This window comes from Cervus canadensis, chromosome 13 (assembly GCF_019320065.1).
Source record: "Cervus canadensis isolate Bull #8, Minnesota chromosome 13, ASM1932006v1, whole genome shotgun sequence".
NCBI classification, from domain to species: Eukaryota; Metazoa; Chordata; class Mammalia; order Artiodactyla; family Cervidae; genus Cervus; species Cervus canadensis.
This window is the reverse complement of record NC_057398.1, coordinates 69,785,447-69,802,530: the sequence shown is the minus strand read 5'-3', so window position 1 is coordinate 69,802,530 and position 17,084 is coordinate 69,785,447.

Genomic DNA, 17,084 nt, shown 5'->3' with positions numbered 1-17,084 from the left:
CGCTGCGTCCACATTCTGTGCTCAGGGTACTCATTTAATCTGCAGTTTCAAAGAACTTGAAAAAATTTCTCCCAAAACTTAGTCTGTTCACTTAGAAAGACATGTTGGACCACTTCCCCATCCTTCCCTCCAGGGAATCTTGATATGTTCATGGATTTCCACTTGGAGATTCTTATTGAGAGACATTTAGGATCTTTTCCAACATTTCCCTTTCAGAAAACGGTGCAAAGAAACTAGGTTTTAGACCTCCTGGGCCAAGGTAACTACAGGAAACACCCTAGAAGTGAAGTCACGGAGCCCACAGGAGTGGGAAGGTTCCGTGTTGACACGTGGGGCCAATGGCGCCTCAGAGAGGCCGCCACTGCCTCGCCCCCTCAGCAGGGCGCTTGTCACCTGTCTGTGCACTCTGCAGTGAGGAAGGCCTTGACCTCTGACCCCTCCTGCCGCAGGGGCTTGCCTTTCATCATTTTACCTTCACACCTGCCCGCCCGGTCTGACCCTCATCCCGCTTTCTCTTCTCCAGCTGCCTTCACATTCCTAATGCCTCTCTGCCTTCCTAGCTGCACTTCAAGACCATCAGGCTCCTCCCTCACCGGTGCGACCAGCTCCTGGTCCAAGTGGCAGCCAGCCTGTGGTCTCCTCTAAACCTTGACTGTGGTCTCCTTTAAACCTTCAATGACCCCATGCTAAAACTGGGCTCTGAATCAATTTAATAATTTGTGTTTTAGGAGAAATCAACAATTCCATCAGTAGTTCCAAGTTCACTGGAAAAGTGACTTACATCACTCTCATACAATAAAAGCAAACCCATCCCTCATTATAGCCCTCTTTGTGCCCATTTTTTTGTTTTTTTAACCAGGTTCTCCTGACTGTCTTGTGTAAGATTTTTCTATATCATTAGTTTGTTCACTAGCTGTTAGTTTCATTAAGATCCTTCACTTTATTTTTCTGGGCAACTACTGAGCTGATGAGGGTTTCCCAGGTGGTACAGTGGTAAAAAATTCTCCTACCAATGCAGGAACATGGGTTCAATCCGTAGGTCAGGAAGATCATGTGGAGTAGGAAATGGCAACCCATTCTAGTATTCTTGCCCAGACAATCACATGGAGACAGGAATCTGTTGGACTGTAGTCCAACTTGCAAAGAGTTGGACATGACTGAGTGACTTAGAACATACACACACACACTCATCTGATTGTGGTTGCTTATTATCAGTTGCATTTATGTATAATTTATGTATCATATATTCACCCACTATAAATATGCACTTGATTAATTTTAGCATATTATTGAGTTGATTAATCAGCAACACAATCCAGTTTTAAAGTATTTCTATCACAATATCTGTTAAAGTGAAAAACTAATTTTAATGTCGAATTTACCAAATTTTGTTTCATTACTCATTTTTTTGTATCATATCTATGAACTCTATTCATAGTTCAAACTCATAAAGACTTTATCCTATGTTTTATCCTCTTAAAAATAATTTTAGCTCTTACATTTGTGTCTAGGGTACATTAAAAAAAGAAAAAATGACAAGCCCACTGACAGGAACAACATATTTGCAAATCATGTGTCCATAGCAGACTGATATCTGAATATATAGTGAAATCTTAGAAATTAAAAATAAGACACACTTAGAAATGGCAAAATATTTGAGTAAACATTTCTCCAAAGAAGATATGTAAGCATACATAAATGTATTCGGTACAGTTCATTGTTAGGAAATACAAATTAAATCTACAATGAGACACCACTACACAGTAGAATGTAGAAACAAAAGTCTGAGGAGAGTAAAAAAAAGAAAACAAAAAACAGTATAAATATATTTTATTTAGTCAGGTCAAGTTTCCTGCATTTCAGTTTTGGTGCCAAACTTAAGGAAAATGCCTTAAAAATTTTAAAGGGAACTTTATGGATTCGGAATTGTCAGGAAGGTCCAGAGATGGAGTGTTGCCTAAAGAAAGGTATTTGAATTTTAAGCATGACCCCATCATCCTTTCAAGCTAGAACAAACAAAACAGCCTTGACCTCCTTCATCACAGGGCTTCTAAGGATAAAAGGATAAAAGGATCACCATGCAAATTGTACATGGATCCATGAGTCCTTACAAACATCTGTACTGCATTGAAAGAGAAGTGAAGGAAGCTATAGGGGCACATAAACCATGTGTCTTGAAGTGGAAATGAACAAAACATTTCCTTACTAGAACAATATTGGAGGTAGACATCATGCTTTATCATATCATAGCCATTGTATATGGTTGCCTATGTATTAATGTTTACTTGTCAAAAGGTTTATAGTGGTGGAGGCAAGAGTTCAACCTGCAATTACTTTACCCTTGACTCTATGCCAGGAGGTTACCATTACTGTCTTCACATGTGATAAAGCAGTACCTCTGTTACTGAGCACATTTTTTTAAATTGAAGTATAGCTGATGTACAATATTATATAAGTTGTTGTTTCAGTATCTCAGCAATGCCAACTCTTTTGTGACCCCATAGACTGTAGCACCCCAGGCTCTTTGTCCATGGGATTTCCTAGGCAGGAATACTGGAGTGTGCTGCCATTTACTTCTCTATGGGATCTTCCTGACCCTGGGATGGAAATGTCTCCTGTGTCTCCTGCATTGCAGGCAGAGCCTGCTGAGCCACAACCTGAGAAGTCACAATTATATAAATTACAGGTGTGCAAATTCAGTTAAGTTCAGTAGCTCAGGCTTGTTGGACTCTTTGCCACCCCATGGACTTCAGCACGCCAGGCTTCCCTGTCCATCACCAGCTCCCGAAGATTGCTCAAACCATGTCCAATGAGTCAGTGATGCCATCCAACCATTTCATGCTTTGTCATCCCCTCTCCTCCTGCCTTCATTCTTTCCCAGCATCAGGGTCTTTTCCAATGAGTCAATTCTTAGCATCAGATGACCAAAGTATCAAAGTTTCAGCTTCAGCATCCAATGAATATTTAGGACTGATTTTCTTTAGGATTGACTGGTTTGATCTCCTTGCAGTGCAAGGGAATCTCAAGAGTCTTCTCCAACACCACAATCCAAAAGCATCAATTATTCGGCGCTCAGCCTTCTTTATATTACAACTCTCACATCCATACATGACTACTGGAAAATCCATACCTTTGACCAAACGGACCTTTGTTAGCAAAGTAATGTCTTTGCTTTTTAATATACTATCTAGGTTGGTCATAACTTTTCTTCCAAGGAGCAAGCATCTTTTAATTTCATGGCTGCAGTTACCATCTGCAGTGATTTTGGAGACCCCAAAATAAAGTCTCTCACTGTATCCACTGTTTCCCCACCTATTTGCCATGAAGTGATAGGACCAGAGGCCATGATCTTAGTTTTCTGAATGTTGAGTTTTAAGGGAATATTTTCACTCTGTCTTTCATTTACATCAAGAGTCTCTAGTTTTTCTTCTCTTTCTGCCATAAGGGTATTGTGATCTGTGTATCTGAGGTTATTGATACTTCTCCCTGGAAATCTTGATTCCAGCTTGTTCTTCATCCAGCCCAACATTTCGCATGATGTATTCTGCGTGTAAGTTAAATAAGCAGGGTGACAATATACAGCCTTGACGTACTCCTTTACCAATTTGGAACCACTCTATTTTTCCATGTTCAACTCTAGCTGTTGCTTCTTGACCGCCAAACAGATTTCTCAGGAGGCAGGTAAGGTGGTCTGGTATTCCCATGTCTTGGATAATTTTCCACAGTGTGTTGTGATCCACAGAATCAAATCCTTTAGCATAGTCAATAAAGCAGAAATAGATGTTTTTCTGGAACTCTCTTGCTTTTTTGATGATCTAGTGGATGTTGGCAATTTGATCTCTGGATCCCCTGCCTTTTCTAAATCCAGCCTGAACACGTGGACTTTCATGGTTCATGTACTGTTGAAGCCTGACTTAAAGAATCTTGAGCATTACTTTACTAGAGTATGAGACAAGTGCAATTGTGAGTTAGTTTGAACATTCTTTGGCATTGCCTTTTCTTAGGATTGGAATGACAACTGACCTTTTCCAGTCCTGGGGCCACTGCTGAGTTTTCCAAATTTGCTGGCATATTGAGTGCAGCACTTTCACAGCATCATCTTTCAGGATTTGAAATAGCTCAACTGGAATTCCATCACCTCTGCTAGCCTTGTTCATAGTGGTGCTTCCTAAGCCCTATTTGACTTTGCCTTCCAGGATGTCTGGTTCTAGGTGAGTGATCACACCACTGTGGTTTTCTGGGTCATCAAGGTCTTTTTTGTATAGTTTTCCTGTGTATACTTGCCACCTCTTCTTAATATCTTCTGCTTCTCTAAGGTCCACACCATTTCTGTCTTTTATTGTGCTCATGTTTGCATGAAATGTTCCCTTGGTATCACTAATTTTCTTGAAGAGATCTCTAGTCTTTTCTAGTGTTTTCTACTATTTTCCTCTATTTCTTTGCATTGTTCACTGAGGAAGCTTTTCTTGTCTCTCCATGTTATTCCTTGGAACTCTGCATTCAAATGTGTATATCTTCCCTTTGCTCATTTGCCTTTAGATTCTCTTCCTTTCTCAGCTATTTATAAGGCCTCCTCAGATAACCATTTTGCCATTTTGCTTTTCTTTTTTGGGGGGATGGCCTTGATCACTGCCTCCATACAATGTCACAAACCCCAGTCCATAGTTCTTCAGGCACTCTGTCTATCAGATTTAATCCCTTAAATCTATTTGTCACTTCCACTGTATAATCGTAAGTGATTTGACTTAGGTCATACATGAATGGTCTAGTGGTTTTGCCTACTTTCTTCAATTTCCCAACTAAAAGTAGGGAAAATTCGGCAATAAGAAGTTCATGATCTGAGCTACAGTCAGATCTGGGTCTTGTTTTTGCTGACTGTACAGAGCTTTTCCATCTTTGGCTGCAAAGAATATTATCAATCTGATTTCGGTGTTGATCATCTGGTGATGTCCATGTGTGGAATTTTCTCTAGTGTTGTTGAAAGAGGGTGTTTGCTATGACCAGTGAATTCTCTTGGCAAAACTGTTTGCTTTTTCCATGCTTCATTTAGTACTCCAAGGCTAAATTTTCCTAATACTCCTGGTCCCTACTTTTATATTCCAGTCCCCTATAATGAAAAGGACACCTTTTGGAGTGTTAGTTCTATAAGGTCTTGTTGGTCTTCATAGAACCTTTCAACTTCAGCTTTTTTGGCATTAGTGGTTGGGGTACAGATTTGGATTACTATGATATTGAATGGTTTGCCTTGGAAACGAACAGAGATCATTCTATTGTTTTTGAGATTGCACCTAAGCACTGCATTTCAAGCTCTTTTGTTGACTGTGATGGTTATTCTGTATTTTTTCTAAGGGATTCTTGCCACAGTAGTAGATATAATAGTCATCTGAGTTAATTTCACCAATTCCGATTCATTTTAGTTCACTGATTCCTAAAATGTCGATGTTCACTCTTGCCTTCTCCTGTTTGGCTACTTCCAATTTACCTTCATTCATGGACCTAACGTTCCAGGTTCCTAAACAATATTGTTCTTTACAGTATCAGATTTTACTTCCATCACCAGTCATGTCCACAACTGGGCATTGTTTTCGCTGTGGCTCCATCTCTTCATTCTTTCTGGTGTTTTTTTCCCACTCTTCTCCAGTAGCATTTTGGGCACCTACTGACCTGGGGAGTTCTTCTTTCAGTGTTATATCTTTTAGCCTTTTCATACTGTTCACGGGGTTCTCAAGGCAAGAATACTGAAGTGGTTTGCCTTCTCCAGTGGACCACGTTTTACCAGAACTCTCCACCATGACCCATCCATCTTGGGTGGCCCTACACAGCACGGCTCATAGTTTCATTGAGTTAGACAAGGCTGTGGTCAGTGTGCAACACAGTGATTCATAAGTTTTAGAGGTTTTACCCCACTTAGAGTTATTATATAATACTGGCTATATTCCCCATGTAGTACAATGCATATTTGTAGCTTATTTATTTTACACATGATATCTTTATCTCTTAATCGCCCATCATTATTCTGCCCCCCTCTTCCCTCTCCCCACAGGTAACCACTAGTTTGTTCTCTATATCTGTGAGTCTGCTTCTTTCTTGTTACATTCACTAGTTTGTTGTGTTACTGAGATTCCACATATAAGTGATATCATTCAGTATAATGCCCTCCAAATCCACTCTCCACACACACACATACACACACACATATATACATACACACACACATATATCACATCTTCTTTATCCATTCATCTGCTGATGGACACTTAGGTTACTTCCATACCTTGGCAATTGCAAATAATGCTGCTATGAACAGTGGGGTCCATGTATTTTTTTTTTTAATAGAGATTTTTTTTTTCCCCAGATATATAGTCAGGAGTGGAACTGCTGGATCATATGGTAGCTCTATTTTTAGTTTTTCAAGGAACATTTATACTGTTTTCTGTAGTGCCTGTTGCAAATTACATTTCCACCAACAATGTGGGAGTGTTCCCTTTTCTCCATATCCTCGCCAAAATGTGTTATTTGTGTACCACAACTGTGCTGTTTTTCTTTTAAAATCTGCATTTCTCTGATGATTAGCGATGCTGAGCACCTTTCCATGTGCTGCTATTGAGTATTTTTAAACTAATGAATACAAGTATAAATCTTAACATTTCTCTAGTTTCTTTTATATTTCTCCCACTTAGATGTGGGTCTAGGTCCTTTCCTCTAACTAGAGTTGATACAGGGTGACGAGGGCTTACTTATCACTGACAGATGTCCTGGAAATAGCACTGGGTAATGTCCACAGTTAAGCCTGAAAAAGCATGAGCCACTCAGGTCAGTCTCCTGTTGGAGCCCTCCACCACCAAGAATGAGCTCTGCAGTCCTGCCTGCTGGGATGAAGCCCAGGCCTCGTGGGGAGGCTTCCTGAAGCTCCTCCAGCAAACCAGCTTCAGCTGCAGACGTGGCAGTGATGTCATCTCCACAGGAGTCCAGCTCCTACTGTTAGTGTCAGCCCCAACTGGTGAGTCTCCTCTCCTGAGACCCCAGCATCCTAGAGCAGAAAGAGCCACCCCCACTGTGCCCTGTCTGAATTCCTCACCTTGGGACCATGAGCAAAACAAAGAGGATGTCTCATACAATGTCACTGGGGGGTAGTTTATAAAAAACATTTTATGTTAAAAGCAACAAGAAAAACACACCTGTGGAAAATTCACAGGTTACAAAGGAAGATGAATGGAGATCTGTGTTTCCTTCCTTCCCTCTTCTGTAGCCTTCTAGATTCAATGGAAGCAATATTGTAACAAATTGAATACCTTAGAAAAAAATCCTATTAAAGAAGAAATACATTCCCTAATTCTTTTTTAAATTTTATTCCTCAACTTCCTTATTTATACACACACACACACACACACACACACACACACACACACACACACACACATTTTCCATCAAGCTGGGAAGCATTAAAACTTTTCATATAGAGTAATGTAATATTGTCTGTTATTTTCCACCCTCAGTCATATCTCAGTTGGGTAATCCTTGGATTAAGGTAAAGAATCCACCTGCCAATGCAGGAGTCAAGTAGACAAGAGTTCCATCCTTGGGCTGGGAAAATCCCCTAGAAAGGAAATGGCAACCTACTCCAGTCTTCTTGCCTTGAAAATTCCATGGAAAGAGGAACCTGGCGGGCTGTAGTCCATGGGGTCGCAAAGAGTCAGACGCGATTGAACACACAGGCGCACACACACACAGTACAGCGTTGATACCTTGTAAGGGCACCTAGTTTGTTTTAATAGGGCAACTTTTCATCTTTCTCCTAAAGTTTTCACTTCTATGTTTAAGAGGCTGGTCACTTAACATTCTATAGCCAGTGTTCATGACCATCAGAATGGGGTGTGATTAGGTTTTAAATTATGACCCAGAACACACATTTAGTCCTAACATTTGGGTTGTCTAAAGTTCTTCATTTAGAAAAACAGTAACTACACTTTCATCCAACCTACAGGTGAAAACAAAGTGATTTGTTTTTGGTTACTTGTTCAGTGAATAGCCAGGATTAACACACAATAACAGATAAAGTGTTAAATGAAGGCAGAGATTGAGAGGTAAGTAAGTGTGTACATTTAGGTGCATACAGAGGAAAGGACGTGATATGTGTAGAGAATGAGAGAAGGGTTTAAGTAATTTAATAAGCATATGGTTAGAGAGAGAATATGACCTTTTACAATTGAATTTTGCTAATGTTGCATTTTATATCAACTGGAACATATTTTAAATTACTTGATCTAGAAATTTCTGGTGACTTAGAAATACTAGAAATGATTGGAGATGATATATGTAAATATATATATGCATTCATATGTATATTCATATATATTCACATGTATATATATATATATATATATGAATATAATTCATCTTTTCTCAATGTGTTAGCCTTGTCCCTCTTTACCTGAGGTGTTCACGAATATCTATATTTGGGGGACAGGCCATTTTCTGTCATACAAATTGTTTTCTGAATCAGGGCAGAATCTGTAAGCCTAGGATTCAGTTTTGAAATAAAATGTTTACTCTGAAAAGCTAAATTTGTCCATAGAAACACACTTTCTATATGGCAGCCTTTGGACTCATCCAGAGTCCAGTTCACTCTGAAAGTTCTGTGATGAATCGTCTCCATGGTAATGTGATGATACACATCCTGCATTCTGTATCAGCTGCCACTTTGAGCTGAGAAGTTCAAGTAAGAAGAGTTGATCTTCAACCTTCAGTGTTTAAAAATGGGCAACTTGAATTGTTGTTCTGGAGGTAGGTTCCTACTGATTCTCTGAAGGCAATTTTTTCAAATGGGTTGGTTAACTTTTACTGAAGTTTCTTCTCATCTTTTTTTTTTTTTAAATTTCCATCATTCTAGTTTATCTACAGATACCTAAATGTATTATATACTTTTGCTTTATTCCTTAATTTGTACTTCTTGATTCTTCTATCAGCTGGCAGCCTTAACTATCTTCCTAAATTTAGAACAATGTGCAATTTTCTAGTGCCAGTTTTGTACACACTCTACCAGAGAATATATAGAAAGAACTGAAGCAGGAGAACCATGATGTCTCCCCAGAAATGGACATTACAGGAAAAGAGGATTACAGCTCAACTCTTCTAAATGTAGCTTCCCAAATATACAAGTACTAGAAGTGTAAGTCCAGAAACTTTTAAAAATGAGAAAAGCTGGGATTTGCTGGTGGAATTTCCATGGGTTGATGTGAGCAGGGTCACTGCCTTTGCAGGGAGTTTGGTGAGACGGGGCAGTGCTGCTGGGTTACTCGGATGAACATGTAGTCACTGAGGGAAGGAGGGTCTGTCTGTTGATCCTCAAGGAGAATCTTGGGGTGAGATCTCTAGTCTATGAGTATGGACATGAAATTCAAAAAGAATATGGGGCTCTGCTGTCTTCCACTACAGGGTCTAGAGTATGATGTGTTGATACAGTCAGAATTTTAGTGAGGGAAGACTCGAGCTCCTGCCTATTCTTAGCTAGCACTTCATCCAGGCTGCTGAAATCAGTGCTCTGATCAGCTGTGAGACTGAACATCAGAGACCTAATTAAGACACCACAGCCCAGCACAGATGGCCACCTTCCCAGTTAACTCACATTAACTCCTCATCAGACTTGGTCAGTGGAAGGGAAGCTAATTGGTGGAGCCATCATGTAGCTTTTGGTGTAGAAAATTCTGAGTTCTGAGACAACTTGGAAGCCAAACAGACCACTGGTCACTCAGCAAAATGACATTGAAAAGGCTGTTGTGACATGGTTGCCCATGTGAAGAATCTGTGAAGGATGGACAGAGGTGAAATCCTATGGTCTTTCTGAGGAGCTTTGCCTCAGAAGAAGCTTGTATTTTGGATCAGAAATGGAAATATAGAGACAAATGGTGGAAGGAGGATTTGAGTTATTTTTTAGGCTGAGTCTTCTCCTCCAGGGCATCTAGCTCTCATCCGCAGAAAACTAGGGGCAGGAGAATTTGAGAGGGGGGTGGCATTCACCATTGTGTGCTCTTGGAAAGTCACTTGATCTCTCTAAATGTCAATACCCTCCACTGTAATGTATGTTCACAGCCCCCACTCTGTCCCCACATCCTCCCCAACAGGGCTGTGTGTCAGAGGAGGTGATAATAGATACTCTACATAAACTGTAAAGCCTTGTTTCTGTGTAAAAGCTGAGGTAAGCTTCCATCCCCACTTACTTAGAACCATCAAAATGCCCTCTCTGCTTTCAACTGCTACTAAAGGTCCACCTTATTCTTGACATCACTCAAGACTGAACTCTTACAGAGCATTTATGAAGCTCTTCTATTTATTTATTTGACTGCTTTGGGTCTTGGCTGTGGCACATGGGATCTCCGTTGCACCATGCGGATCTTTCGCTGCAGGGCACTGACTCTCTAGTTTTGCTACTTGGGCTCAGTAGTTGCACCATGTGGGCTTAGCTGCTCTGAGGCATGTAGGATGTTACTCCCCTGACCAGAAATCAATCATCTATTCCCTGCATTTCAAGGCAGATACTTAACCACTTGACTTCTAGGTAAGTCCCTCCTTCATTTCTCTAACATTTTACCTATATATAGTTATTCTTGGCCTCATAATACTAAAAATATGCCATATTAACATTTCACCAACTCAGTACAGGAAACTGAGGCAAAGAGAGACCCAAATGTCTTTCCCATGTACCTGCTTCTCCTGAACAGGATCTGAATCCAGTCCATCTGAATCTGAATCCACTACGCTCTGCTGAGCTTCTAGGTCTCAGTTAAACAGAGACATTTGCACACACAGCCAGTCTGTGGGTGTGTTCAGTGCACATAAACCACAGACCTTCCTCAGTCCACCTTGGATTCAGGAGGCCCAGCTAGGCATCTGGTGAGGAAGGGGACCAGAGGATTGGACTGTGGATCAATTGTTATTAGTTTCTGTGTGTTCTTCTGCCAGAAAGACATCAACAACTCTTTCTATTATGATGCATTTCCCAGGATGTTTTGCCCGGAAGACCAGAAGAGACATTCCTCAGAGCTCAAGAACATTAATGACCAGCTGGGTCAAGAGAGTTCGTTGTTGGCCACGAAACAGGGTGCACCCTATAACTGACCCACTTGAAGGTACTGTGGAAATTTTCTCATTAAGTTCATTCATGAATAAATATTGTGGTATGTTCAGTGCCTCATATTTAAGGGAAAAAAATGGAAATATTAAGCATTGTTCTTCTTTTATTTCATGTGTTCAAATTGAAACTTACTATGTCAGTTGGTACTGTTTTAAGTATGGAAGGAAACATGCATTTAAAAATCAACACTTGATTCATATTTAAGAGTGAAGATGGTCTCTAGCTATGGTTTGGACATTAGCTAATTTTTTAACATTAGCTGTGATATGTTCCTCCCTCAAGCTGTTTCAAGATTTCTTTAAATTATTAGACTTTATTTAGAACAGGATTACACTGACAAAAAAGTTGTACAGACAATACAGAAAATTCTTATATCCTATCACTCCAGTTTCAGCTATCATATGTTACTCACAGATAGCATATGTGTAGTACATTTATTGCCATTTGTGAGATAATAAATTTTTAGTAATTAAAAGTCCATAGTTCACCTAATATTCACACTTTGTATTGTTATATTCAATGAAATGTTAAATATGCACAATATTATTTATCATCATTATGGAAGAATATAGAAATCTGTACATGAGTGTTCATAGTGCATTCTTAGTAGTCAAACGATAGAAACAACCCTACGACCATCATGTGATGAATGGGTAAGTGAAATATGACATATACTCAGAATGGAATACTATTCAGCCATAAAAATGAATTAAGGATTGAAATATGCTACAAAATGGATGGACCAAATAATATAAAAATTTATTATGGTTATTGAAATAATGCAGGCACAGAAAGACAAATATTGTATGATTCCACTGGTTTAGGGTACATAGAATAGGCAAACACACGGAAACTGGAAATATAAATTACCAAGGCCAGGAGGTAAGAGGGAAGGTGGATTATGACTTCATGAGTACAGAGGTTATACTCGATCTTATGAAAAAGATTTAGATGTAGATGATTTTGATAGGTACACAGTATTGTGAAAGTAGAAAATGCTGTGGAACTTTTTAATTCTTAAAAATTATGAAAAGAATGAATACAATGTATATTTGATCACAAAGCTCAATTGCTAAATAATGTCTGACTCATGTGAGCCCATGGACAGCAGCACACCAGGCTCCCTGCCTTTCATTATCTCCCGGAGTTTGTTCAAATTCATGTCCACTGAGTCATTAATGCCATCCAATGATCTCATTCTCTGTGCACCCCCAACCTTTTCCTCTGCCCACAATCTTTCCCAGCATCAGGTGCTTTTCCAGTGAGTCTGCTTTTCTCCTTATTGCCAAATTCAGACTTAAATTGAAGAAAGTAGGGAAAACCACCAAACCATTCAGGTATGACCTAAATCAAATCCCTTATGATTATACAGTGGAAGTGAGAAATAGATTTAAGGGACTAGATCTGATAGACAGAGAGCCTGATGAACTATGGACAGAGGTTTGTGACACTGTACAGGCAACAGGGATCAACACCATCCCCATGGAAAAGAAATGCAAAAAAGCAAAATGGCTGTCTGAAGAGGCCTTATAAATAGCTGTGAAAAGAAGAGAAGTGAAAAGCAAAGGAGAAAAGGAAATAAATTTGTATTTGAATGCAGAGTTCCAAAGAATAGCAAGGAGAGATAAGAAAGCCTTACTCAGTGATCAATGCAAAGAGGAAAACAACAGAATGGGAAAGAGTAGAGATCTCTTCAAGAAAATTAGAGATACCAAGGGAACATTTCATGTAAAGATGGGCTTGATAAAGGACAGAAATGGTAGGGACCTAACAGAAGCAGAAGATATTAAGAAGAGGTGGCAAGAATACACAGAAGAACTGTACAAAAAAATCTTCAAGAACCAGATAATCACGATAGTGTGATCACTGACCTAGAGCCAGACATCCTGGAATGTGAAGTCAAGTAGGCCTTAGAAAGCATCACTACGAACAAAGCTAGTGAAGGTGATGGAAGTTGAACTATTTCAAATCCTGAAAGATGATGCTGTGAAAGTGCTGCACTCAATATGCCAGCAAATTTGGAAAACTCAGCAGTGGCCACAGGACTGGAAAAGCTCAGTTTTCATTCCAATCCCAAAGAAAGGCAATCCCAAAGAATGTTCGAGCTACCACACAATTGCACTCATCTCACACGCTAGTAAAGTAATGCTCAAAATTCTCCAAGCCAGGCTTCAGCAATATGTGAACCATGAACTTCCAGATGTTCAAGCTAGTTTTATAAAAGGCAGAGGAACCAGAGATCAAATTGCTAACATCTGCTGGATCATTGAAAAAGCAAGAGAGTTCCAAAAAAACATCTATTTCTGCTTTATTGACTTGCCAAAGCCTTTCACTGTGTGGATCACAACAAACTGTGGAAAATTCTTCAAGAGATGGGAATACCAGACCACCTGACCTGCCTCTTGAGAAACCTATATGCAGGTCGGGAAGCAACAGTTAGAAGTCACATGGAACAACAGACTGGTTCAAAATAGGAAAAAGAATACTTCAAGGCTGTACACTGTTACTGCGTTTATTTAAGTTGTATGCAGAGTACATCATGAGAAATGCTGGGCTGGAAGAAGCACAAGCTGGAATCAAGATTGCTGGGAGAAATATCAATAATCTTGGATATTCAGATGACACCACCCTTATGGCAGAAAGTGAAGAGGAACTAAAGAGCCTCTTGATGAAAGTGAAAGAAGAGAGTAAAAAAGTTGGCTTAAAGCTCAACATTCAGAAAACTAAGATCATGGCATCTGGTTCCATGACTTTATGGGAAATAGATGGGGAAACAGTGGAAACAGTGTCAGACTTTATTTTTTTGGGCTCTGAAATCACTGCAGATGGTGATTGCAGCTATGAAATTAAAAGATGCTTACTCCTTTGAAGGAAAGTTATGACCAACCTAGATAGCAGATTAAAAAGCAAAGACATTACTTTGCCAACAAAGGTCCATCTAGTCAAGGCTATGGTCTTTCCAGTGGTCATGTATGGATATAAGAGTTGGACTGTGAAGGAAGCTGGGTACTGAAGAATTGATGCTTTTGAACTATGGTTTTGGAGAAGACTCAAAAGTCTCTTGGACTGCGAGGAGATCCAACCAGTCCATCCTAAAGGAGACCAGTCCTGGATGTTCATTTGAAGGACTGATGCTGAAGCTGAAACTCCAATACTTTGGCCACCTCATGTGAAGAGGTGACTCATTGGAAAAGACCCTGATTCTGGGAGGATTGGGGGCAGGAGAAGGGGACAACAGAGGATGAGATGGTTGGATGGCATCACCGGCTCGATGGGCATGAGTTTGAGTAAACTCTGGGAATGGTGATGGACAGGGAGGGCTGGTGTGCTGTGATTCATGAGGTCGTAAAGTGTTGGACACAACTGAGCGACTGAACTGAACTGCGCTTCACATCAGGTCGTCAAAGTATTGAAGCTTCAGCATCAGTCCTTCCAATTAATATTCAGGGTTGATTTCCTTTAGAATTGACAAATTTGAAGTCCTTGCTATCCAAGGGACTCTCAAGAGTCTCTTCAGCAGCACTGTTATAAAACATCAATTCTTTGGCACTCAGCGTTCTTTATGGTCCAAGTCTCACAACTTAACATGACTGCTGGAACATAGTGTGATTTTTAGTGCTTACCTTTGTCAGACTAACAATTTCAAGTTGATCAGTTCCCTCTTAGCTAGAAAGCTAAAGGCTCTTTCTCTCATTTCTGAAATGTTCATCTCCTTAGCATTCCTCCACCCACCAGGAAGGTTGTCCAACTGATTTCAGCCCACACTTATTAACCACCCACATCTGTACACTCCTTCCATGTGTCTATATTAACAAGGTCTTTCTGATCAGCATCACAAGATGTCCTGATCATTCCTCTATGTCCTCCTAGAGCTCCCTGAGGACGAGCTATCCACTTCAAGCTTGGAAGAAGAGACTCTGCCCACCTGTGTGGTAAGTGTCCCTTATTTATCTGAGGTAAGAGTGTTGCTTCATGTCTTTATTTTTCAGTTGAATTCAGATAAAGTTTCTCAATATTCAAGATAGCTGATACAGTTTTTAATTAGGTGGATGAATGTTGAGTCTCCCAGCAGATAACTTCTTCAAAAGGACATTTTAAAAAATGATGACATCAATTAGAAACTGTGGTCAGGAGCACATTCCTCAAGAAGAAAATTTTCCTCCTTTAAATAAAATGTTCTAATCACTGGTCAAAATGGGCTTGAGAGGTATTTCAGGAAAAGTCTGTGCCGTTCCCACAGGCATCCTCTCTGTTTTGTTTTTGTGCCATGGACTCAACAACACTTTCCCATTTGGTTTTCTGAGGACAAAAAAGAGAACAAAAGCCCTGTATGCACAGTACACAAGATGATGACACCCTCATGCTGTTTTCTTCTCTCTAATCACAGGTGAAAGAAACAGCCAACGAAGATGGTAAATATTCAGGAATCATCCCTCTGCTGAGAAACAATCTAGATGATGGAGGTGGGGCTCTCTTGCTGGCTCTGGTTGGAGAGGCACCCTGATCCTGAATCCCTAAAGGGGCTGAGGCGGGGGGTGCAGAAAAGAGACGGATCTCCCAGGATGAACAATAACTGTGTTCTATGGTCCTTGGAAGCAACTACATCATTTAGATGTTGTGGGTTTGTGTGAATCAGAGTTGTAGTGGCTTGTGTGAGCCCATGTGACATGGCTTTGAATCTCTATGTGTGTGTATGGGTGTCTCTCTGTGTGTCTCCTCAGAGATGTTTTCCTCTTGTTACACAGCACAAGTCAAGTGAGAACTCTGTAAACACATCTCATCGCCACTACACACTGGCTATACATTATGTGATTCTTTCCTCAGCTCAGCCATTCCTCAAGTTTGGTTAATCTTCATCTTCCTCAGATGAAGATGGTGCTGAGAAAAATGGCCTAATCTCTTGATCTCCTAAATGGAAAAGCCAAACTGAGAACCTAGGGGTGGTCTCAATGTGACTGCACTGCACCCCTGACCTTCACTTATCACTCAGTCATGGGATGCTCCGTCATGGAGCAAGGGGGTCCCTGCATCTGTGTCCATGCCTGGAAGTACTAGCAGCTCCAGGGTTTCAGACCGTGTCCATCATTATAAGGGAGCCTCAGTGGTCACAGAACCCAGGGGCAACCATAGGTGGACTAACAACCAACTTTGGCACAGTCATCACTCTCAAAGGCAACCTCAGGACTTGCATCCTCCCAGTCAACTCACAAATTCTGAGGGTTGTGTGGCCTTGTGTAGACACTGTAGGTCAAATCTATTGGTGCTACTGTCATTGCTTAAACAAGGATAAAGCAGATAATGACCAGGGAGATACTTCACTGAACATTATCATAAGCCTTACATTGATAAACCCTGTAGCACACACTCAAGGGAAGGTGTCAAATAGATCACAAAGTGGTACTTGATAATTAGCCTAGTGACCATGACTCTATTTGTAAATCTCCTGCACAGCTGGGCCAGAGACATCTTTCACCCATGCTTCTTATCCACAATGAACTGTCCCACAGATTGTCTGACTTTGGTGAGTGTAGACAGCCACTGACTCAGTGGACATGCAAACATTGTTTGGAAAATGAAGACTGGGGAAAAAATATCACATGATTAATAGTAGCAATTTGGAATGGTAGGGGTGAATTCAGTCCTCTAACAGAGTTTGCTTTCAATCAAGAATAAAGGCTCATAGAAGGCTTGGTAAGTTCACTAGCTGTAACTGTGGATCCTGGGGATGCATTGATTTAGGAAGAGCTCCAGGAGATAAGGGTGATTTAGCAGAAGCTGTAAACAGGCAAGCAGGGCATGGATCTCTGTCATTGAAAGCTGACATGCATTTTAGTGTTTCTTTTGTCTTCATTGGTTAGATTATCACTAGTTAAATTGCAGAAGCTGTGTTTCATTTCATTCCTGCTCCTCTCCTTTGCTCCCCTTCCTTCAGCAGTTTGATTCAGTATCAACT